This window comes from Gopherus evgoodei, unplaced genomic scaffold, assembly GCF_007399415.2.
Source record: "Gopherus evgoodei ecotype Sinaloan lineage unplaced genomic scaffold, rGopEvg1_v1.p scaffold_97_arrow_ctg1, whole genome shotgun sequence".
Lineage (NCBI taxonomy): Eukaryota > Metazoa > Chordata > Testudines > Testudinidae > Gopherus > Gopherus evgoodei.
In genome coordinates this window covers 71,189-96,329 of record NW_022060118.1, presented here as the reverse complement: position 1 = coordinate 96,329, position 25,141 = coordinate 71,189, and the positions used below count along the sequence as shown (strand labels likewise).

Genomic DNA, 25,141 nt, shown 5'->3' with positions numbered 1-25,141 from the left:
TCATTCTTCCCTGGCCAGGAGGGCCAGAAAGACAGGCCCTTCCTCCAATCACCCTCTGCCCATCAAGCCACCCTAAAGCTGTTAATGTGCATTTCCTGAATGCACACCATGTCCAAGTCCAGCTTCTCCAAGTCACTGAACAGCCTACAATCTCCTCCTGGGCCCTCCAATCCGTTCCACGTGGACACTTTTACAGATGCCCCTTCCCCAGTACTGCCCTCGCTCAGCTGTGGAGAGGAGCTTTGGTTCCCTCTGGCACCATCTCCTAGGGCCACCCTGCCTCACTCTCTTCCCACCATATTGGGTCAACCAATAAGTCGCATGGGAAATACAGCTCCCGTCTATGATTTTAAAAGGTCAGGTGGGCCAACTGAGGGAGAAGTCCATGCTCCATTGTCTTGCTGGGGATCTCAGAATCAGGGATTCACCTCAGGTAAAGGTGCTGCTTTGCTCCCAGAAAACAAGCCATCACCGCACAAAGAAAGACAAAAGGGCTGTTAAAGCCAAGGATTGAACCAAATACCTTTGGATTTTCACGCTAATGCTTGCCCAACTGTGCTGCTTTGGCACCTGCATGAAACTATTTTGGCTTACTGCTTCTCTGTCTGGGATGTTTTTGTCAGCCATGGCCATGGCACACAAAAAGGACATCATTGTGAGTGGCCCATGAAGACAAGACTCGCTTTTGCCTGCCATGCTCAGCTTGACTTGCTTCCTCACACCATTCCTGCCTTAGTTCCCGGGTTGACCTGGTGGCAGAAGGGAACTGGGGGCCAGTGGTGTGGGGAGGAAGTTGAGCTGGACCATGAGCTAGACTAGACCCTGGCAGTAAGAGTCTGGCCACCACTTGCTGCCCCATCTTGTTGTCCTGGCTTCCCCTACTGGACGTCATTTAGGAAGGGAAGTGGAGCTTCTACCTCCCCTCCCCGATTTTCACATCACAGAGGAGCACAAGCAGGAAAACAAATGGCTGCTCCATACTTCTCCCATGAGAGAAACCAGACAACCTTAGCTGTGGTGAGTAAGAAGTGTCTGTTGGCTGACAGGGCCTGTCCTCGAGGAGCTGGAACAGCAGCTGACACCTCCCCCTTGGCTCCACTCTGTGGAAAATGCCCATTGCCTGGCGGTGTGGGTGAATGCTGCTCTGAGCTCTGGAGAGCATCTGTATTGGTCTGTCAACCCCCCGTCTTCACTGAGCCAGTCTGGTAAGGTCTCAAGTGCCCCCTCCGGCCTGGCAGCTGAGAGTCTGTGCAGACATCAACCCCCCTGCCAGCCCCACAGGCAGCAGCAGCACCAGCCCCCCCCCAGCACCACAGGGGCACTCAATGCACTTCCTGTGGGGAAATGGCTCCTTGGAATCCAGCTGCTAGAGTGAGAGCCAGGAGAGAGCAGTGTCTGTCTCACCTTGGGGGAGAGAAGAGACCTGATGAGAGCTGATCTTCAGTCTCCCTCGCAATGCTGGTCAGTTTTATTGCCACTGTAATAGTCAGTGCCTCCCTTCAGGGCCGGCCCTAGAGGGGTGCAGGACCTGGGACAAATCCCCCCTTTTCTGCCCTTCCCCACTCCATCCCTTCCCCCAAGTCCGACCCCTTCCTGCCCTGCATCTTCCTGCTCCATTCCTCTCCCTGCACCCGACTGAACAGCTGACCACTGCAGGGGGAGGTGCTGAAGGGGAAGAGCAGAAGCTTGTCCACAAGGCCCGAAGCAGGGGCAGAGCTGGCTGCCAGTGGGTGCTGAGTACCTCTTTTTTCCCCCCTGTTGGTTCTGCAGCCCCATAGCACCCCTGCATTCACTGACTCGGCTCCTTTCACACTCTAAAGAGAGGAGCAGAACCAGGGCTATGGCTGATCTATGGGGCAACAGGTGAGTGGCAGAGACTTCAGCTGCTGAGAGTTTGCCTGACCCCTCAGGGATACAGTGTGAGGTGGTGCCCCAGGGATCTCTATGAAAGGAGCAGAGCAGGATTTACTTGGGGTGGGAAGAGATTTGAGAGCATCAGTTTGTATAAAGGTATTGCCTGGGTGAGAGGAGAATTCAAACCTAAAGAGGGGAATACTATTGGATTTATCAATTCTAAAACCTTAACCACTCAGCCATCACAGCTGTGAGCATAGTAAGGCTTCAATACCACAGAATAAATAATCACAATGCCCAGGCTTGAAGATTTCCCACAGCAAACCTGGCTCCCAAAGCAGAGGGGGGGATTTGGGGTTTGTTCTCTTTGCTTAGCCATGTGCAGTAGCATAGAGAGAGCTTTTAAAAGTCTCCCCTCCCACAGAGCAGGAATGGGAAATGATTCTCAACTGGAAGCCTGATGTGAATGGGAATGTCTGCACCAAGGGGACAGAGACTGGTCTTTGCTAGATAAACCACTGTCAAGTTTTAGCAAATTAGGACAAGTCAGCAAATAAAAACAACCTCAGGTATCAGTAACTGCTACAGGTTGCAAATTCCTACATGCAGCAGTTTCTGGCACTACACCTGTGCAGCTCTGCTCCCTGACTCTTCTTGGGCTCCTGCTCTCTCCTTAGCTCTGCCCCACTCTGGCTCAGACAGTTGCAGATCACACTGAGGATGGGACTCCCTCATTTGATTGCTTGGCCTGTGATAGGGAAAATAACCTACTCCTTAACAGGGGCTTTCCTACTATTCCCTGCATGATAGGGACTTTCAGGCTGTCAAGATAATTTTGTAGGCCAAGCCTTTAGCCAACTAGCCTTAGCCAAAATACCCTTCATTTCCCTAAAAGTTGTTTACTCAAATAGACTGTCTGGAAATGTACCAGGAGGGGCCCCGGGGGAAACACATCGCAGCTTGGTGGGTTATAGTGTAGCAATACGTGCTTGCTTAAGGTAACCGCAAGTCACGGGTCACATAACAGTTAGGCCCACACAGCCACCCTGAGGACAATAGCAGGAAGGCTGTGAAACATGCTGCTGGAATTGCAATAGGTAAGCCAGATAAGGAAAGTTATCAATTATGTTCTGCAATATTAACTATGGAAAATACCAAATAAGGAATATATCAAATGTGCTACTGAGTGACGCTTTGCGGTTTTAAGTTTAAAAGCTGGGTAAGAATTGTAAAGGGCAGACCAGCCGACCCTCTGCATAGGGGACCACTGTTGTCTCCGTGTGCACACCTGTAATCAATAAAAAGCCTCAGGCTGTCTGATTCAAATTCAACCATGTGGATGGTTTCTTCCACAACACCTGTCAATCTGGAGCTTTGGCCTCTGCTCATTGCCCCTGGGGACTGTCAGTCTTAGGGTCCTGATTTCCCATTGGCCCTTCCCCCTTCTATTGGGACTGGGAACTAGCCAACCAACCCGCCCCCTACCAAGTTATAGTAAAGGGCCAAGAGCAGCCCCCTTACACAAACCAGCCCTGTGAGGGTCACCGATGGGCAGAGAAGGCCAAACAAGCTGGTCCCATGATGTAACAGTCAGCAACCAGGATTCTGAATCCTGCAATCTGAGTTCAAATCTCAGTCAGACCTTGTGTTGGTTTGCAGTAAAGCCCTGGAGCTCAAAGTGCTCCTCTTTCCTGTCTCCAGTTGTGCAAGAGTGAGTCTTTTCCCTGCTGCACTGTGACTCACATCCACTGGAGCCAGGTATTTGGTCAGGATGGCTGCAATGGGCCACCCTGGCTACTGCTGTCTGCAGTCCTGCAGTTTGATGGTTGGGATTCTTGCTGCTTCACCTAAAACCCACAAGTTTGGCCCTTGTGCTTCCCACCACACTTTTCCTCTGGCCCACATGGCGCTTGAAGAAAGGAGTGCCAGGGCTGGGATTAATAGTCAAGCCTTGGCAGGAGGGAGGAAAAGTCCTAGGCTGGAGCCCCACACACCTTCCCTTCCCCGGGCACCTAGAGCAGAGGTAGCCCAGCTCTGTCCGCTGGATACCTCAGCAGAGTAGGTGAGTTCATGTAAATACAGTCTGGTCCCAAAGCCTCCCCCCCAACCCTGGTCATCAGTAGCTGTCAGGGGAGAGCTCATTCACACCTCGCTTACAAATCATAATTTTACATTATAAGGTTGGCCAACACTGCCAAAACCAATGCTCCAACATAGTTAGCAAACACAACAGCTGGGTGACGAAACCAGTCTTTGTCCAGACTCTTAAAAAAACCTGTTATACTTTCTCAGGTACAAATATTTTTCATACATTGTATCTCCTTTTAAAGTGTGTGTTAACGTTTCAATTTCCATTCAAATTTTCAACCAATGACAACATTGGCAGCGCCGCATGTAACTACCTTAACACCTGGGAGGTGTGGGGGGTGTTGGGGAGATTCGGGGAAGAGGGTGCACAGCCCCCTGGCTCGGGGGCGTATAGGGAATGCCCAGTTTCACTGAACTGAGTCTCCTACTGCAGCACCTCAGTAGGTTACATCAGAGAGGAGCTGCTGCCAATCCGCCCTGGAGGAAAATTCCTTCCCGACCCCAAATATGGCGATCAGCTAAACCCTGAGCATGTGGGCAAGAGTCACCAGCCAGCACCCAAGAAGGAATTCTCTGCAGTAACTCAGTTCCCATGCCATCCAACATCTCCCCGCAGATCATTGAGCAGACCTATCTGGTGGTAATCCAAGATCAATTGCCCAAATTAACAATCCTATCATAACATCCCCTCCATATACTTATCAAGCTTTGTCTTAAAGCCAGGAAAGTCTTTTGCCCCCACTACTTCCCTCGGAAGGCTGTTCCAGAACTTCACTCCCCTAATGGTTAGAAACCTTCGTCTAATTTCAAGTCTAAACTTCCTAATATCCAGTTTATACCCATTCGTCCTCGTGCCTACATTAGTACTAAATTTAAATAATTCCTCTCCCTCCCTAACGTTAACCCCCCTGATATATTTATATAAAGCAAGCATATCCCCCCGCAGCCTTCTTTTGGCCAGGCTAAACAAGCCGAGCTCTTTGAGTCTCCTTTCATAAGGCAGTTTTTCCATTCCTCGGATCATCCTTGTAGCCCGTCTCTGAACCTGTTCCAGTTTGAATTCATCCTTCTTGAACATGGGACACCAGAACTGCACACAGTATTCCAGATGGGGTCTCACCAACGCCTTGTATAACGGTACTAACACCTCCTTATCCTTGCAGGAAATACCCCGCCTGATGCATCCCAAAATCGCATTTGCTTTTTTAACAGCCGTATCACATTGGCGACTCATAGTCATCCTGCTATCAACCAACACCCCAAGGTCCTTCTCCTCCTCCGTCGCTTCCAACTGATGCACCCCCAACGTATATCCAAAATTCTTATTATTAATTCCTAAATGCATAACCTTGCACTTTTCACTATTGTATTTCATCCTATTTCTATTACTCCAGTTTACAAGGTGGTTCAGATCTTCCTGAATAGTATCCCTGTCCTTCTCCGTGTTAGCAATACCTCCCAGCTTTGTGTCATCCGCAAACTTTATTAGCACATTCCCGCTCTTTGTGCCAAGGTCAGTAATAAAAAGGTTAAATAAGATCGGTCCCAAAACCGAACCTTGAGGGACTCCACTAGTGACCTCCTTCCAGCCTGACAATTCACCTTTCAATACGACCCTCAGGAGTCTCCCCTTTAACCAGTTCCTTATCCAACTTACAACTTTCATATTCATTCCCATCTTTTCCAATTTGACTAACAGTTCCCCGTGTGGAACCGTGTCGAACCGCCTTACTGAAATCTAGGTAAATTATATCCACCGCATTCCTTTATCTAAGTAATCCGTCACCTTCTCAAAGAAGGAGATCAGATTGGTTTGGCACGATCTACCTTTACTAAATCCGTGTTGCAATTCGTCCCAATTACCATTGACCTCTATGTCCTTGACTACTTTCTCCCTTAAAATTTTTTCCAAGACCTTGCATACTACAGATGTCAAGCTAACAGGCCTATAATTACCCGGATCACTTTTATTCCCTTTCTTAAAAATAGGAACTACATTAGCAATCCTCCAATCATACGGCACAACCCCCGAGTTTTACCGATTGCTTAAAAATTTTCGCTAACGGGCTCGCAATTTCACGCGCCAGTTCCTTTAATATCCTCGGATGGAGATTGTCCGGGCCCTCCGACTTCGTCCCATCGAGCTGTTCAAGTACAGCCTCTACCTCAGTTGCGGTAATATCCACTTCCATATCCACATTCCCGTTTATCATCCCTCCATCATCGCAAGGTTCCTCACTAGTCTTATTAAAAACTGAAGCAAAGTACTTGTTTAGATGTTGGGCCATGCCTAGGTTATCCTTAATCTCCATTCCATCCTCAGTGTATAGCGGCCCCACTTCTTCTTTCTTTGTTTTCTTCTTATTTATGTGGCTGTAGAACCTTTTACTATTGGTTTTGATTCCCTTTGCAAGGTCCAGTTCAATGCGGCTTTTAGCCTTCCTCACTTTATCCCTACATGTTCTGACCTCACCAAGGTAGCTTTCCTTACTGATCCCGCCTTTCTTCCACTCCCTGTAAGCTTTCTGCTTTTGTCTAATCCCCTCTCTGAGTTGTTTGCTCATCCAGTTTGGCCTACAACTCCTGCCCATGGTTTTTTTCCCCTTTCTCGGGATGCAGGCTTCCGACAGTCTCCGCAACTGCGACTTAAAGTAATTCCAGGCCTCCTCAGCATTCAAATCCACTAATTCCTCCGTCCAATCCACTTCCCTAACTAATTTCCTTAACTCTTTAAAATTAGCCCTCGAGAAGTCAAAAACCCTAATCCCAGATCTACATTTGTTTATCCTTCCATCTAGTTTGAACTGAATCAGCTCATGATCACTCGAACCAAGGTTGTCCCCTACCACCATTTCTTCTACAAGGTCCTCACTGCTCACCAACACCAAATCTAAAATGGCATCTCCTCTCGTAGGTACTTCAACTACTTGATGAAGAAATCCATCCGCTATCACATCCAGAAGAATCTGACCCCTATTATTCTTGCAAGTACTTGTCCTCCAGTCTATATCCGGGAAGTTGAAGTCCCCCATAATCACACATTTCCCCTTTGTGTTTACTTCATTAAAAACATTAAAGAGGTCTCTATCCATATCCCAATCAGATCCCGGCGGTCTGTAGCACACGCCAAGCACTATCTCAGGAGAAGCTCTAGTTGCTTTTTTACCCAATGTGATTTTCGCCCAGACAGACTCTGTCTTATCCATTCCATCACTTCTTATTTCGCTACAGTTAATGTCATCATTGATGTACAAGGCTACTCCACCACCTTTGCCTTTCTTTCTGTCTTTTCTAAACAGCACATAGCCTTCAATACCCGTGCTCCAGTCATGATTACTATTCCACCAGGTTTCAGTTATCCCTATAATATCCGGTTTCACTTCCTGCACTAGTAACTCCAGTTCCTCCATCTTGTTACCTAGACTCCTCGCATTAGTGTACAGACCTTTTAATTTTCGGCGTTTGGCATCAGTGACATTCTTTCCCCCGTCGTGCAGAGACCTTTTATCACCAGCATCACCCGTTGCTCTGGTTTCTCCACTATTCCTCCTTGGATCAAATCTTGGGACCACAAGGGTATCCCCTCTCACTTTGTTAACTTTCCTCTCCAGGTTACATTCCGGCGTGGAGATCTCCCGAACATCTCCCAACCATCTCCCCCAACTTCCTAGTTTAAAGCTCTCTTAATGAGGTCGGCGAGCCTCCATCCTAGAATTCTATTTCCCTCCTTGCTTAGATGAAGTCCATCCTGAGCGAACAGTCGTCTATCCGTAAACGCTTCCCAGTGACCGTACATCCCAAAGCCCTCCTTATAACACCACTCCCTAAGCCATCTGTTGATCGCCATAATCTTGTCACTCCTTCGTCGCCCCGCTCTAGGAACCGGCAGAATCCCACTGAAGATCACCTGAGCCTCGATGTCTTTGAGCCTCTTCCCCAGTCTGGCATAGTCTTCCTTGATACAGTCCAGCGAGTAACTAGCCGTATCATTCGTTCCCACATGAAGGATAATCAACGGATTCTTTCCCGCTCCCGCTAAGATCGTATTCAGCCTCAGGTCCACATCCTGTATCTTAGCCCCTGGCAGACAGCACACCCTTCTGTTCTCCCGATCAGGTCTAGTTACAGGCCTATCCACTCTTCTCAGTAAAGAGTCTCCAATCACATAAACTTGCCTTTTCCTGGCGACAGTGCGATTCTGCGGTCTGTCCCCCACAGCAGGTGGTCGCAATTCCTTTCGACTTGTATTCGCCCTTACAGTCCTCCTAGGGTTCACACTTGGTGTCGCCTCCATCGACTCCTCCCCTCTTTCTGCAGGACTAACTGCTCGCCTCTTCTTCCTCGCCCTTTGTCCTTCAGCAGCCTGCTGTGCTCCATCTTCATTTCCCAACTCAGCAAACCTGTTCCTGAGTTCTATTTCTCCATCGCTGGCCCGTCTTTTCCTCTGCCTGGTTCTCCTAGTCACATGCTTCCACCGTCCACTTTCCTCACCCAGCAGTGTCTAGGAGGTGGGATGCCTGTGCCTTTAAGAGCCCAGCCCTGGGAAGCCCATGCTGAGAGGTGCTGCCTGTGGGAGGGGAAATAAAAAAGCCCTCTGCTCCCCCCCTATGTTTGCAAACACTGGAGTCTCAGCCCACCGGGATAACTGTTACCCCTCTGCCCCTGCCTGTGCCGGGGTTTAACCCTCTGGCAGCACCTCCCTCCGGGCTTAACTCCAGCTCCTCCCCCCTCCCTGACTTTGCCCTTCAGTCCCTCTCCTAACTCTGCCTCCAGCTGCTTGACCTCCCGACCAGTCAATTTCCACCCCCTGCTCGGACCCTGGCCACCCCCTCCTCTGATTTGCCCCCCTTTGCCCCTTTATAATCCCTGTAAAGAGTAGGAGGTGCTGGGTCCCATTCTCTGCAGGTGGGGGTGCTGGGCGCCTGGCCCCTGCCTGTCCAGTGCTCAAAGTGCCCCACAATCTTGTGGATGTTTGCCGAGTGCTGCAAGGTCACCTGCTGGGGGAGAGAGACGTGATTAGGAGGTGATGCAGCCAAGGATGCCTCACCCAACACTGAGATGCAGCCACCTCTGAGGTCGGTTGCACAAGTCAGCAAATTAATTTGGAAGAGGAAACGCACTGAAAGGACCGAGGCAGCTGAAGGAAAAAAGCAGAAAAAGCAGGAGCCCTGGATCCCAGCCCTGCCCCTCCCCCATATTTCGGTATGGCTCCATCCAACAGCTGCCCCCCCCCAATTACAGGGCAATGCCATGGAGCACACTGAGGCCTCCCTGTTTGCACAGGTTAGGTGACATCAGTGCCCCGAGTGGAGAGAGATGATGCTAAGGGAGAAGCAGGCAGCAGACAGCCCCCACAATAGAGAAAGAAATGCTAGGGGGGGCTGTGCTGCAAGGAGTGAGGGGGGTTGGCAGGGAATGGGAGGATCTCCCCTCACAGTGGGTGAATCTGTCTCTTCCCCCCACAATTCCTCCCCAGCCCTACCCGGGCCCAGGCTAATCCCAGCCCAGCTATCAGGGTTAAATTTGGCCTGGATTTCCCAGCTGCTGGGGAGGGGCGTGGGGCTGGGAGGCATGAGCCTCTACTCCTCCTTCCCCAGACACAGTTGCATGGGCACAGACCAAAGGAGCCTGCAGCACTGCTGCCTAGAGGAAACTGAGGCACCAGCCCGTGACCGACACATCATGGCTCTCCTCATCCTCATCCTCTTTTCCATATACAACCTGGCCAGGGGAGGGGCGGGGGTAAACTCAAGGCAGTTGCATAGTTAACCTGGAGGATACTGGGCTAGATGGACTTCGCGTCTGAACCAGTCTGGCCGTTCTTATGTCTCCCTTGGCGCAGCAGTGACACCCAGTGGCCAATCAGGGTAACACACAGAGCATGTTTCCATGGAGCAGCAGTGACACCTCGTGGTCTTTCACGGTAATGCACAGAAGGTGTTTCCCTTGATACAGCAGTGACACCCGCTGGTCAGGTGGCGTAATGCACAGCATGTGTCTGCGTTCTAGGAGCAGTGACACCCACGGACCAGTCACGGTAAGGCACAGAGTGTGTTTCCCACCAATCTGAGTAATGCGCAGAGCATGTTTCCCATGAATTAGCAGTGACACCCAGTGACCAGCAGGGCTGGCATTAGCCTCTTCTCATTTGGTGGGGGACTGAGGCGGGCTAGACAAAAAAATTGGGGGCTGTGCCCCCATCACCTGGCCCCACTCTTCATGGGGGCCATGCCTCTGCTCCTTCTCAGGCCTGGTCCACACTATGCTGTTAAACCGATTTTAACAGCGTTAAATCGATTTAACGCTGCACCCATCCACACTACATAGGTCTTTATATCGATTTAAAGGGCTCTTTAAATCGATTTCTGTACTCCTACAAAACGAGAGGAGTAAGGCTAAAATTGATATTACTATATCGATTTAGGATTAGTGTGGACGCAAATTGACATTATTGGCCTCATTCTTTTACAGTAGCTACCCACAGTGCACAGCTCCAGAAATCGACGCTAGCCTCGGACCACGGACGCACACTACCAAATTAATGTGCCTAGTGTGGACACACACAATCGACTTTATAATATCTGTTTTATAAAATCAGTTTAAGCTAATTCGAATTTATCCTGTAGTGTAGACGTACCCTCAGTTAAAGGCCAGGCTCCTCTCCTCTCCAGGGTTTACAGCAATACAACCTTTATTAAAATAAAATAGTAAACAGGGCTTACTCTAAATATACAATCTATATCTGTCCAAGTTTTAGTATTAAATTCAAAATTCTCTTAAATAACCCATCAGAAACCAAAACCTAAATGAAAAATTGAAACCAAAACCAATGCTTAATTTAAAACCCAAACATTAAAAAACTTTGTTTTTAAAAATAAAAACTAACAAATGCCATAAATTAATAATTTCAAAATGTTATCAAAAAAGTGTGCTACAGCAGGATGATAAAATAATATAAAATAAAAAAGCCCAACCATGAAAACCTCCTATAAAGGAATTGAATCCTTGAATACTAGCCAAATCTGTATAAAATATGCAGAACTATGTCAAAACTGGTATTGCAAATCAGCCATTCCATCCAGCAAATGTCAATGAAAAGCTCCACTCCAACTAAAAAAAAAAAAACCTAAACCAATAAATCAAAATAGTCACAGCCTACCTAAAAAAAATCTACACAGAAGCAAAATTAAACCTGTACCAACATTGGAACAAACTATGTAAATTTCTAATTCTAACTTCTTTGTTCTCCCAGGAGGAAAATGTTTTGCACCCCAGTAACCAGGCTGTTACTACAGATTTTTTCTGATGCCACCTACTGGTGCGCAGAGGGAATTGACTGAGTGACCTCCCTGCTAATTTAACTACCACTTTGTTCTCTGCCAGCAGCTCCATTGACGAGCTGGGGAGTGACCTGACTATGGCAGCACCCTATTTGCATATTAAAAGCCAGTGAGTACATTTGGGGTGGGGACCCACATGAGAAGGGATGTGAACAAATTGGAGAGTCCAGCGGCAGGCAACAAAAATGATTAGGGGGCTGGGGCACATGATTTATGAGGAGAGGCTGAGGGAACTGGGGTTATTTAGTCTGCAGAAGAGAAGAGTGAGAGGGGATTTGATAGCGGCCTTCAACTACCTGAAGGGAGGTTCTGAAGAGGATGGAGCTTGGCTGTTCTCAGTGGTGGCAGATGACAGAACAAGGAGCAATGGTCTCAAGTTGCAATGGGGGAGGTCTAGGTTGGTTGGTTATTAGGAAACACCATTTTGCTAGGAGGGTGATGAAGCACTGGAATGGGTTACCTAGGGAGGTGATGGAATAGCCATCCTCAGAGGTTTTTTAAGGTCAGGCTTGACAAAGCTTTGATTGGGATGATTAGTTGGTGTTGGTCCTGCTTTGAGAAGGGGGTTGGACTAGATGACCTCCTGAGATCTCTTCCAACCCCGATATTCTATGATTTACAAATGGGCCCTGAGCAGTGTTCTCTTTAATTTGTTACGTCCATGTGTGGAATTAAATGTTTTAGGTGTACCAATATGGAGGTGATGTGTGGTGCGATGTGGCTGAGGGGTTTGGACTGTGGGAGGGGGCTCAGGACTGGGGCAGAGGGTTGGTTTGTGGGAGGGTGAGGGCTCTGGCTGGGGGTGTGGGCACAGGGGGTTTGGGATGAGGGGTTCAGGATACAAGAGGGGACTAAGGGCTGGGTGTAGCATATAGGACTAACCTGCTTGCTTGCATATACATATCTTTTCTTATAGTTTAAGTATTTGGCTTATTGTAATAGGTTTAGAGATTTATATGAAAGTAAGTTTGGAAGTAATGCAAGGGACCTACTACAGGCCATATCCTGTATGTTAAGCTAAGACAAAGTTAGCATATCTATATTATGACCTTTTACTCAGAAAGCAAAGTTGACCTTCATCTTGTTACTTAAATAGATAAGTACCCATGCCTGTCTAAGACCTTTACCTAGACCAATCGACAATGGAGAATGGCATGGGGGAGTTCAGTCTTGTACCCACAGACTTAATAAGTACACCACAAGGGAACTTATGTGCGTATGCACATATCATCAATATGCACAAACATACTAGCCTGTGAAGTAGGCGTACCCTAATGTTTTGTGGGTGAGGAATAAAATTTGGGCATAGGAGGAAGGATTTCTGGCACTTGTGCCCTATAAAAGAGGTGACCCACTTCACTAGAGCACTTTACTCTATCATTCTGACTTACTTCCTCCACTTTCTCTCTCTATTCTATCTATCTACTCTCAGTAGGCTGTACTTGGTCTTCTTAACCTTGAAGTTTCAAGGGAACTAGGCTAAGCTTGGTTTCCCAAAGTTTTTAGTCTTTATTTATTAAGTTTTGATTTTAAGTTTAACTTAGTCAAGTAAACCCCACGTAACATTAGCTTTTTCTAAGCACTGCAACTTTCACCCAAGAATTGAGAAACCTGAACTGCAAGGCTGATCCTGTGTCTCTTACCACCAGGTTATCAGGGAAGGGTGTGAGTATATTAACCAAAACTTTGTTGCATCTAATGCCATATGTATCTTTTGAATAGCTGTAATGCAACTGTAACTTTGTACCTCTGGTTATTTTACCATTTACTTACTATTTCACTGATTTTAATAAAAAGGCCTTTAAGGCTATAATCTGTCTCAGTGTGAGTTTCCTGTCATATCCCCAAGGGTCCTTTGTAAATTCTGTGGAGCCTGATTCGGGATAAGAACTTTCATCTTCTGGTAAAACAGATTGGCAAGCCTAAAACTAATATTAATAATATTAATAATTAATTCATATTAATATTACTAATTAAATTAAATACTATTAAATTAACTAATTAATTAAATTTCCACCATATTATCCTAATTAATATTATTAGTATACCCTAAATCAAGCTACATGGGGCAGAGAGTTGGAGTGCAGGGGGATGAGGGCACTGGCTCTGGGGGTGCAGCTCCAGGGTGGGGTTGGAATGAGAGGTTCGGTATGCAGGAGAGGGCTCAGGGTTAGGGCAGAGGTTGGGCTGAGGGAGGTGAGGGCTCTGGTTGGGGATGCAGGTTCTGGAATGAGGCCAGGGAGGAGTGGATTGAGGTACAAGAGGGGAGTCTCATAGACTCATAGACTCATAGGTCAGAAGGGACCAATCTGATCATCTAGTCTGACCTCCTGCACAAGGCAGGCCACAGAACCCCACCCATCCAGTTTTATAACAACCCCTATCCCAGGATCGAGTTATTGAAATCTTCAAAACTGGTTTGAAGACTTCAAGCTGCAGAGAAACCACCAGCAAGCGACCCGTGCCCCACGCTGCAGGGGAAGGCGAAAAACCTCCAGGGCCCCTGCCAATCCGCCCTGGAGGAAAATTCCTTCCCGACCCCAAATACGGCGATCAGCTAAACCCTGAGCATGTGGGCAAGAGTCACCAGCCAGCACCCAAGAAGGAATTCTCTGCAGTAACTCAGTTCCCATGCCATCCAACATCTCCCCGCAGATCATTGAGCAGACCTATCTGGTGGTAATCCAAGATCAATTGCCCAAATTAACAATCCTATCATAACATCCCCTCCATATACTTATCAAGCTTTGTCTTAAAGCCAGGAAAGTCTTTTGCCCCCACTACTTCCCTCGGAAGGCTGTTCCAGAACTTCACTCCCCTAATGGTTAGAAACCTTCGTCTAATTTCAAGTCTAAACTTCCTAATATCCAGTTTATACCCATTCGTCCTCGTGCCTACATTAGTACTAAACTTAAATAATTCCTCTCCCTCCCTAACGTTAACCCCCCTGATATATTTATATAGAGCAAGCATATCCCCCCGCAGCCTTCTTTTGGCCAGGCTAAACAAGCCAAGCTCTTTGAGTCTCCTTTCATAAGGCAGTTTTTCCATTCCTCGGATCATCCTTGTAGCCCGTCTCTGAACCTGTTCCAGTTTGAATTCATCCTTCTTGAACATGGGACACCAGAACTGCACACAGTATTCCAGATGGGGTCTCACCAACGCCTTGTATAACGGTACTAACACCTCCTTATCCTTGCAGGAAATACCCCGCCCGATGCATCCCAAAATCGCATTTGCTTTTTTAAGTCAGGCTAGAGCAGAGGGTTGTGGTAGCGGAGTGATGGGTTGGGGTGCAGGCTGCCCCAGAGCTGCAGTGGGGAGAGAGGACTTCTCCCATCCCCCTCTCACCAGAGCAGCTAGGGGCCAGGTGAGATGCACCTCTCCCCCCCGCAGGAGCTCCGGTGGGCCTGTGCTGAGGGAGGGGCTCCTCTGGAGGGCCTCGGCTGGGCCAGGCTGGGCCATGGACTCCTCTCTCCCACAGCTCTGGTGTGCCTGGGCTGGGGCAGGGGAGGGGCTCCTCTCCCAGCCTGCACTGCCCTTGAGAGCCTGCTGCATGGCCGCGCAGCTTACAGGGAACTGAGGTCTTAAACCCAGACAGGTTGAGATCCACTGGTCTAATCTGGAGATGGCTCCTTTCTGAGCTCTCCGCAGTGTCCAGCTCAGAGAGGAGCGGCTAGCAGGAAGGCTGGTGGAGAGGAGCAGCTAGCTGGATGGCTGGTGGAGAGGAGTGGCTTCCAGGAAAGCTGGTGGAGAGGAGCAGCTAGCTGGATGGCTGGTGGAGAAGAGCAGCCGGTGGTGGAGACTGCAGCAGAACTCCATGGAGAGGTGTGGCAATCAGTCGTCAACACAAGCAGCAGAACATGTAAGATGCCTCCCCATGCCTCCCCCCTCTTCCACTCAGGCTGAGAGGTAAAGTCTGCAGATGAACTTCTGAACTCTGGGGCTGCACTGACCAAGGACAGAAACTGTGGGTGGAGTGACTGTTGGGTTGCTGGACTTAAGACCCTGAGGGGAAAAGGACACTGACAAACTTACTTGGGATGGATCTTTTGCTCATGGTTTTTGTTATGGAGCCTGTTTGTGGTGTTTCCCCACATAATGCCACATTGTTTCCCTCCTTTATTAAAAGGCTTTTGCTGCACTCAGACTCTGTGCTTGCGAGAGGGGAAGTATTGCCCCTTAGAGGCGCCAAGGGGGTGGTGTATAATTGTCCCAGGTCAGTGGGTGGAGGCTCAAGCTAGTTTTGCATTGTGTTATTGAAACAGAACCCCTAGATACTGACCCCGGCCCTTGTTGCTGCCAACTCTGACAGGCAGAAGGGTTCCATTTTGGGGGGCTCGCCCGTGATCCCTGGGTCAGTATCCCTGTCAAGCACCTGTTGAGCGATCCACTACATTGGGAAACTATCGTGTTTATATTTTGAGGAAATTACTGTTTGTATAATGGCTAATATGTCAGGTTTGTTGGGCCCTGGCTCAACAGCCTCTAGCTCAGGGGCCGCAGCCTCAGCCAATGATTGGGCAAAAGCACTGGGGAAAACATTGGAAAAGGTTGTGCTGTCCCATGCTACATCAAACTCTTGTAGTATGTTAAGGTTATTTGCTGGTGAAGAGGAGTTTGAACCCTGGTTAGAGCACACCACTGAAATGGTGCAGGAATGGGCCATACCCGATGCAGATGCCCAATGCAGAAAAGCAAAGATGTCTACTGGAGAGCCTTATGGGCCCAGCACTAGATGCGATTTTCCCCCTGAAGCTCATTGACCCTGGGGTCAGTGTGAAAGACTGCCTAGAGGCCCTTGATCACACCTGTGGGAGCATAGACGGCTCTGAAGACAGCTACTGTAAGTTCCTTAATTCCCAACAGCTAAGGGGCGAGAAGGCTTCCGCCTATATAGACCGAGGCTGGAGAGATTGCTTCCCAGAGCTGTCATGAGGTGAGCAGTGACTGCTGAGCAGATGAATCAGACAAGACTGGCTCAGATTGTAAGAGGAACTCAGTATCAGAACCAGATTTTACTTCATCTCCCGCTAAGAGAACAACAGTAACATTCCCCAAGCTGATAAAAGAGGTCAGAGAGGAGGAAGAAAGGCAGGCTGCCAGTGGGTTTTGGGAAGCCCAAACATCATAGCCAGCCTGTACAACACCATTGCAAATGGCCAGTGTACTGATGGTGAGCACCAGAGAGGAACGTGCCTAACAAATGCAGGTTCTGGCAGAACTGATAGCTGAACTGCAAAGCATCATTGACCGAGCTAAGACTTCCAGGAATAAGGAGCCTCAGACTGTTGCAATGCAGAAATCAGTATCTAGAGCCACCATCCCACGAAGGCAAAGGGAGAAAGGACAATTCTTCTGCTACCAATGTGGTCAGGATGGGTACAGTGCGGCCAAGTGCCATAATGAAGAAAATCCCTCCTTAGTGTATGGAAAGCTGAGGATCAGTTGGGAAAGATCCGGTAACTGTCAGAGGGTCTGGGGATGAGGACAGGCCTGCATGATTTGAAGATTCCTCCAGAAAAGACTGTTCAGCTGGGATTCCCTCCGGACTGATAGGGCCTCAAGCAGAGGTCACGGTGAGGATTGAGGGGGCAGAGTGCAAAGCCGTGCTTGACACTGGATCTCAAGTAACTATTATATTTCAGTCATTCTACAAACAGATGCTTAGGCACCTGCCTATACAGCCACTGACCGGCCTTGGTCAATGTGACCTCATCATGGATGAATACCCCTACCAACGGTACGTCATAGCGTACCTGGAATTCCCCGAGGAGGTTGCTGGGGTAAGCGAAGACGTAGACACAGCTGCCCTAATATGCCCTGACCCTAAAGGGACCTCTGATATGTCTGTGCTGATAGAGATCGATTCCAGTTTCTTCAAGGTATTTGCAGATTATTGCAGATGATGGCTGGGGACCAGTATGTGAAAACCTCTGAATAATCTTATCTGAGGATACCAGCAAGAACAAATCTAAGATTAAGAATAAGGAGAGGTCCCCAAAGCCTCCTATGCAGAGACACTATGGTCCCTTTAAATCATTTGGGGCAAGGCAGGATGAGAGATATGAAAGGGCTTTTCGGGAAATCATTATTTCCCTCATTCATGTGCCAGTCCTAGTCCTCGCTGACCCAAACAAACCGTTTATCCTGCATACTGATGCCAGTTTGGAGGGTCTGGGAGCAGTCCCGTACCAGGAGGTGGGAGGTAAACTTAAACCTGTAGCCTTTGCCAGCTGAGGACCGTCTGATAGGAAAACTCACTATCCCATCCACAAGCTGGAGTTCTTCGCCTTGAAATGAGCCATCACTGAGAAATTTCGAGACTACTTATATGGTGCTCAGTTTCAAGTATGGGCAGACAACAGATAACAATCCACTGATTTACTTGTTAACAAGTGCTAAACTGGATGCTACAGGGCAGAGATGGGTGGCCACTTTTGCTAGCTATGACTTCAGCATTCAATACCAATCAGATGGTATACAGAGTGTGATTTGTGGGAACCACCAATTCTTGGCTGGGGAGAGGATGTAAGCAGGGTCAGTTTGAACTCTACCCTGACATCTGTTGGTGATCTGTTGAAAAGGACTTTTGGGGCTGATGTAATTTGCATGGTCACATCCACCCTGCATTGCATGATTGCTTGTCCAAACCATGACTTCAGCTGCTGTGGGATCCCCAGTCTCTTTGTTATTAGGGCAGGAGTAATAAAGTGTAGTTATACTGGTTATATGAATGAAGGACAGTAGAATGGTACTTGGCATTTCATGATTGATGGACTAACCGTAGCCTAAATCATTCTTGCTAGACAAGGCACATGAGTTCTAAAGCATAATGAGTTGAGGCTGGCTGGCTGGCTGGCTCTGTCCCTCAGTTGATTAGTCCTAATGTCTGTAGTCTTGTCTTCTACTTTAGAAACTTGCTATTTACCCCTTTCAGTGGTAAAAATGGGCCATTGATTCCTATCCTTTCTTTCCTGTCTGCTAACTGGTTACTGATCCATGAGAAGAAGGGGCTTGAGCCTTCTGGAGTAGCTCGTGACTATGAGTGGCAACCTCAAGCCAGACTGGGGAGAAGCAGGGCACAGCCCCTGAATCAGTGGTGTGTTAGAGACTTAGATTTCCCAAAGTGTCAGATTCTGGAGAATGTGCCTTTTATGACTTTGTAAACCAAAACTTGCTATTTGGGGATAATTTAAGCGTTCTGTGCAGAGGACTAGAAATGTTTTTATTAACCTGTATTTTAGATCATTTTAACATTCGCTGGAATCAAAGGTTTACATCGGTTCTCATCACTTTAAGAACTGATACTTCCTCTATCTCAGGACTAGCTATGAAACTGATTTTTTGGAAGCGGGAGATGGAACAGCAGCTTCCTGCATCCACTGCACTCAGCGCCCTGTTATTGCGGCACTGAACCTCCAGGAACGGTGGCCCCCCCTTTGGGGAGAATATCGTGGCTGAAGAGCAGCGAAGAAAAGTGGTGTTGTCTGTCTTACCATTTCGTTTGTACTAAGAGTATGGTTTCGAGTCATTTGTAACTCTTTCATCAGTTACTAGTTACGTCTTATACATACCCTCATATATACCTAGCCCTCTGTTTGACTCCTTCATCCCCTCCTCCACCCTAGCCCTGACTCTTGCACCCCTACCCATACCCAGCACCCCCTCTGCCCTGACACCTACACCCCCTCATATACCCAGCCCTGACTCCAGCCTTCTGCCCCCAGCCCTCTGGGTCCTGGCCGCCAGCCCCGCACAGCCCACTGCTGGTCTGGGGTTCTGGCTGAGGGACCCTTGCCAGCTGGGGTCCCGGACGCAGGCCCTGCTCAGCCCACTGCCGGCCTAGGTGAACAGAACCCCAGAGCAGCAACAGGCTGAGTGGGCCGGCAGCATGAGATCAACATTTTAATTTCATTTTAAATGAAGCTTCTTAAACATTTTGAAAACCCTGTTTATTTTACAAGACAACACTATTTTAGTTATATAATATATAGAATGATAGAGAGAGACCTTCTAAAAAACGTTAACATGTATTACCGGCATGCAAAACCTTAAATTAGACTGAATAACTGAAGACTCGGCACACCGCTTCTGAAAGGTTGCCGACCCCTGAGCTAATGTTACTTAGGGTTCATTTGACTATGTTAAACCTAAAATCAAAACCTAATAAACAAAGACTAAAAACTTAGGGAAACCGAACTTAGCCTAGTTCCCTTGAAACTTAAAGTTTGAGAGCAAGTACAGCCTGCTGATAGTACATAGAGAGAGAGTGGAGGAAGTAAGTCAGAATGATAGAGCAAAGTGCTCTAGCGAGGTGGCTTACCTCTTTTAAAGGGTACAAGCGCTGGAAATCCTTCCTCCTATGGCCAAATTTCATTCCTCGCCCACAAAACATTAGGGTAGGTTTACTTCATAGGCTAGTATGTTTGTGCATGTTGATGACATGTACATATGCACATAAGTTCCCTTGTGGTGTACCTGTTAAGTCTGTGGGTACGACACTGAAAAAAACCCTATGCCATTCTGCATTGTCAATTGGTCTAGGTAAAGGTCTTAGACAGACGTGGGTACTTATCTATTTAAGTAACAAGATAAAGGTAATTTTCCTTTCTTAGTAAAAGGTCATAACATAGATATGCTAACTTTGCCTTAGCTTAACATACAGGATATAGCCTGTAGCTCCTTGTAAGTCATGTGCCCCAGTTCCCTAATAATTTTTATTGCCCTCTACTGGACTCTCTCCAGTTTGTCCACATCCCTTCTCATGTGGGTCCCAACCCCAAAAGTACTCACATTTCACCCCATTGGCCCCAAAATGCCAGCTTTTAATATGTAAATAGGGTGCTGCCATGATCAAGTCACTCCCGAGCTCTCCAGTGGAGCCTGCTGGCAGAGAACAAGGTGAAAATTAGCCAGGATGTCACTCAGTCAAATCCCTGTGCTCCCCGCAGGTGGTATTGGAAAGCTCCAAGATGGTTCACTTCCCTTTCTCTCATCAGCTTCAGGCCCCAGGGTTACAAATGCACAAACCAGTTGGGATTCTCCCCTGGCATCAGGGTGTGGAGCTACTCTGGGGGATGGACTTGCACACTTGGGATATTAGCGCGAAGATACAATTTCAATTTCTCTTAGAGAAATTGGAGGGCAATTTATATTTGGTAAAAGTCTTATTTAGTGAAAGGAAAGCTGCAGTGACAGTCTGGTTACTGGGGTGCAAAACACCTTCCTCCTGGGAGAAACAAGAAGTTAGAATTAGAAATTTACATCATTTGTTCTAATGTTGGCACAGGTTTAATTTTCCTTCTGTGTAGGTTTGTTTCAGGCTGTGACCATTTTGGTTTATTGGGTTGTTTTGGTATTTTATTTGGAATGGAGCTTTTAATTGACATTTGCTGGATGGAATGGCAGACCTGCAACACCAGTTTTGACATAGTTCTGCATATTTTATACAGATTTGACTACTATTCAAGGATTCAATTTCTTTATAGGAGGTTTTAGTGGTCAGGCTTATTTATTTTATGTTATTTTATCATTCTGCTGTAGCACACCTTTTTGATAAAATGTAGAAATTATTAATTTATGGCATTTGGTAGTTTTTATTTTTAAAAACAAAGTTTTTCTTAATGTTTGGGTTTTAAATTAAGCCTTGTTTTTGGTTTCAATTTTCCATTTAGGTTTTGGTTATTGATGGGATCTTTAAGATACCTTTAGATTTAATACTAAAATTTGGACAGATTTAGATTATTTAAAACCCTGTTTATAATTTTAATAAAGGTTGTATTGCTCTAAACCCTGGCCAGGGGGTAGAGGAGATGAGCCTGGCCTTTAACTGAGAAGGAGCAGAGCCATGGCCCCTGTGAAGGGTGGGGCCAGGTGATAGGGGCACAGCCTCCCAATTTTTCTTGTCTAGCCCATCTCAGTCCCCTACCAAACGAGAAGAATCTGATGCCACCCCTGCTGGTCACTGGGTGTCACTGCTGCTCGATGGGAAACATACTCTGTGTGTTACCCTGATTGCCCACTGGGTGTCACTGCTGCGCCAAGGAAAACATCTGTGCATTACTCTGACTGCCCACTGGGTGTCACTGCTGCTCCAAGGGAGACATAAGAACGGCCAGACTGGTTCAGACGCAAAGTCCATCCAGCCCAGTATCCTCCTGTCTTCTGACAGTGGCCAGTGTCAGGTGCCCCAGAGGGAATGAACAGAGCAGGGAATCATCAAGTGATCCATCCCCTATTGCCCATTCCCAGCTTCTGGCAAACAGAGGCTACAGGCACCATCCCTGCCCACCCTGGCTAATAGTCCTTGATGGATCTATCCACCATAAACTTATCTAGTTCTTTTTTGAACCCTGTTATAGTCTTGGCCTTCACAACATCCTCTTGCAAGGAGTGCCACAGGTTAACTATGCAACTGCCCTGAGTTTACCCCCCCTCCCCTGGCCAGGTTGTATATGGAAAAGAGGATGAGGATGAGGAGAGCCATGATGTGTCGGTCACTGGCTGGTGCCTCAGTTTCCTCTAGGCAGCAGTGCTGCAGGCTCCTTTGGTCAGTGCCCATGCAACTGTGTCTGGGGAAGGAGGAGTAGAGGCTCATGCTCCCCAGCCCCACGCCCCACTCCCAGCAGCTGGGGAATCCAGGCCAAATTTAACCCTGGTAGCTGGGCTGGGATTAGCCTGGGCTGGGGTAGGGCTGGGGAGGAATTGGGGGGGAGACAGACGCACCTGCTGTGAGGGAAGATCCTCCCATTCCCTGCAAACCCCCCTCACTCCTTGCAGCACGGCACCCCCTAGCATTTCTTTCTCTGTCATGGGAGCTGTCTGCTGCCTGCTTCTCCCTTAGCATTGTTTCTCCCCACCCTGGGGCACTGGCATCACTCGTCCTGTGCAAACAGGAAGGCCCCAGTGTGTCCCATGGCACTGCCCTGCAATTGTGGAGGCAGCTGTTGGATGGAGCCATATCGAAATATTGGAGTGGACAAAGCTGGGAACCAGGACTCCTGGGTTCTCCCCTCAAATGTGGGAGGGGAGTGGAGGTTAGGGGGTAGAGTGGGGGAGGGGCAGGGCTGGGATCCAGGGATACTGCTTTTTCTGGTTTTCTCCACCTCTTGCAGCAGCCTCAGTCCTTTCAGTGCATTTCTTGTTCCAAATTCATTTGCTGACTTGTGTAACTCACCCCAGAGGTGGCTGCATCTCAGTGTTGGGTGAGGCACCCTTGGCTGCATCACCTCCTTACCGCGTCTCTCTCCCCTTTCGGGTGACCCTTCAGCACTTGGCAAACATGCACAAGATCATGGGGCACTTTGAGCACTGGGCAGGCAGGGGCCAGGCGCCCAGCCCTCCATCCAGAGAATGGGACCCAGCACCTTCTACTTTTTACAGGGATTAAAGAGGATCAAAGGGGGGCAAATCAGAGGAGGGGGTGGCCAGGGTCTGAGCAGAGGGTGGAAATTGACTGGTCGGAGGGTCAAGCAGCTGGAGGCAGAGTTAGGAGAGGGGCTGAAAGGTAAAGTCAGGGAGGGGAGAAGGAGCCGGAGTTAAGCCCAAGGATGAGGCGCTGCCAGAGGGTTAAACCCTGGCACAAGCAGGGGCCGAGGGGTAACAGTTATCCCGGTGGGCTGAGACTCCAATGTTTGCAAATATGGGGGGGGGGAGCAGAGGGTTTTTTTTATTTCCCCTCTCACAGGCAGCACCTCTCAGCATTGGCTTCCCAGGGCTGGGCTCTTAAAGGCACAGGCCTCCCACTGCCTAGACACTGCAGTTCCTCTCTGATGTAAATTACTGAGGTGCTGCAGTAGGAGACTCAATTCAGTGAAACTGGGCATTCCCTATACGCCCCCCAGCCAGGGGGCTATGCACCCCCTTCCCCGAATTTCCCCAACACCCCCTCCCTCAGTGGTCAGGTAGTTACATGCAGCGCTGCCAATGTTGTCATTGGTTGCAAATTTGAATGGAAATTGAAACGTTAACACACACTTAAAAAGCAGATGCAACGTATGAAAACTACTTGTACCTGAGAAAGTAAAATAGGTTTGGAAAGTCTGGACAAAGCCTGGTTTCCTCACCCAGCTGTTGTGTTTGCTGACAATGTCGGTGCATTGGCTTCAGCAGTGTTGGCCAACCTTAGAATTTCAAATGATGATTTGTAAGCGAGGTGTGAATGAGCTCTCCCCTGGCAGCTACTGATGACCAGGGTTGGGAGGAGGCTTTGAGACCAGACCGTATGTACACGAACTCACCTACTCTGCTGAGGTATCCAGCGGACAGAGCTGGGCTGCCTCTGCTCTAGGTGCCTGGAGGAGGGAAGGTGTGTGGGGTTCCAGCCTGGTACTTTTCCTCCCTCCTGCCAAGCCCTGACTATTAATCCCAGCACTGGCACTCCTTTCTTCAAGTGCCATGTGGGCCAGAGGAAACGTGTGGTAGGAAGCACAAGGGCCAAGCTTGTGAACATCAGGTGCAGCAGCAAGAACCCCAACTATCAGGGTAGCAAGTTCTAGAGCCCTAACCCATTGTGGCCACGCCAGTCAAAGACCTGGCTCTAGGAGATGTGAGTCACCCATCAGGAGGGGAAAGATTCAGTCTTACACAGCTGGAGACAGGGGAGTTGAGCTCTGGGGCTTTATCACAACTTCAAGCCAACACAAGGTCTCACTGAGATCTGAACTCAGATTACAGGATTCAGAGTCCTGAGTGCTTCCCATTACACCATGGGAGCAGCTTGTGCTGCCTTCTCTGCACATCGATGACCCTCATGGGGCTGCTTGTGTAAGGGGGCTCTTGGCCCTTTACTAAAACTTAGTGTGTGTGTGTGTGTGGGGGGGGCTGGCTAGTTCCCAGCACCAATAGAAGGGGGAAGGATCAATGGGAAATCAGGACCCTGAGACGGACAGTCCCCAGGGACAATGGGGAGAGGCCAAAGCTCCAAGTTAGCTGCTCTGACAGGCCAGGCAGTGTAATGAGGGAGTCACCAGGCCAGGGGTCCCATCCTCCATGTGAGCTGGAACTGCCTGGGCGAGAGTGGGGCAGAGATAAGGAGAGAGCAGGAGCCCGAGAAGAGCCGGGAAGCAGAGCTGTGCAGGTGTAGTGCCAGAAACTGCTGCATGTAGGAATTTGCAACCTGTAGCAGTTACTGATACCTGAGGTTGTTCTTATTTGCTGACTTGTCCTAATTGACTAAAACTTGACAGTGGTTTCTCTAGCAAAGGCCAGTCCCTGGCCCCTTGGTCCAGACATCCTCCTTCATATCAGGCTAGGGTGACCAGATGTCAAAGATGAAATATCGGGATGTGGGGGGCGGAGCAAAAAAAAAAAGCCACATCTCCAACCAACTCTTGGCTCCAACCCCCGCTACACCCCGAGCTCCCCCAGCTCCTCACTCCTGGGCCCAGCCTGGGCTCCTAGCTCTGCAGCCGAGCCATGATCCGGGCCCCTCCTGCAGCTCCCAGGCAAGAGGTGAACCAGGCAGCTCCCAGCAGGAGCGTGTCCGCCCCACGTGTGTCCCTGCCCCCTGCCCACCTGGGCCCTGCCTGCTCTGCGCTGCCCCCAGCCCCACTGCGCTGCCCCGCAGGCTGCAGAGCTGGAGCAGCTTCCGTGCTGCGCTCCCGGCCTTGGCCATGGCCCGTGTGCACACCTGGGAGGGAGGAAGAATGCCGCATGCTTGGGGAAGAGGCAGGGCCAGGGCGAGGATTTGGGGAGGGATCCAATGGGGCAGTGAGGGGGTGGGGCTGGGGACAGGGCCAGGGCCAGGATTTGGGGAGGGATCCAGTTGGGGAATGAGGGGGCGGAGTTGGGGGAGGCAAGTATCCCTCCAGACTATGCCTGTGTGCTGGAGCAGAGGACAAAGTTATTTGTTTGTC

At 48.8% G+C, this 25,141-nt stretch overlaps 1 non-coding gene across 1 annotated transcript; it reads left to right on the top strand.

Annotated features, from left to right (window-relative positions):
- Positions 1-18,529: 18,529 nt before the first annotated feature.
- LOC115644213 lies at positions 18,530-18,723 on the top strand. Its single transcript, XR_003998458.1, has one exon. It is a non-coding gene; the product is annotated as a U2 spliceosomal RNA (small nuclear RNA).
- The last annotated feature ends 6,418 nt before the right edge of the window (positions 18,724-25,141 follow it).